A 628-nucleotide genomic window follows, 5' to 3' on the forward strand; every position below is an offset into this window, starting at 1 on the left:
ACATAGGAAGTGAGACAGTTTTTCCGAAAGTTCAAGTTGCAGTAGAAAACTCGAATGAGTTCGGGATAAATGTCATTTGTTTCGCAGCAAAAGTTAAAAAGGTTTTGTTGCCGCAAAAGAAAAGGAAATAGAAAATCATATTCTTCAAAGTTTTCAATCTTACAGAATTTCGGAGTGAAAATGGGTCTGCAGTGAAAGTGTTCCTCGAAAACGTTGCGTTGATCATCATTAGCAAGAAGCTTTGCTAAATCAAGTGGGTTAGAATCCATAGATGTTCCTTAACTCCTTTGTGAAGCATTGGTTTTCTGTTTCTTGGAAGAGGAAGCCATGGATGTGTGTTTTGGAGTTTTAGGTTTTTGGGATTTTGGGGGTTTTTGATTCGGGCCACTAATCACGAAAATAATGGTGTAGAAGTGTTTAGAATGAACAATGTGATATGAATGGACACAAAAATCACCCAAAATGGTTAAGAAATGAAGTTTCTAGAGGGAAAATGGTTGACCACGAGTTAAAGAGTAGAGGGAAGAAGATGAGGTTCTAAAAAATGCAATTTTCCCTTAAATACCTGCTTAGAGTAATCGGTTACTCAAAGTGGGTAATCGGTTACTGACTACTTAAAATTTTAAAA

This window comes from Lupinus angustifolius, chromosome LG09 (genome assembly GCF_001865875.1).
Source record: "Lupinus angustifolius cultivar Tanjil chromosome LG09, LupAngTanjil_v1.0, whole genome shotgun sequence".
Lineage (NCBI taxonomy): Eukaryota > Viridiplantae > Streptophyta > Magnoliopsida > Fabales > Fabaceae > Lupinus > Lupinus angustifolius.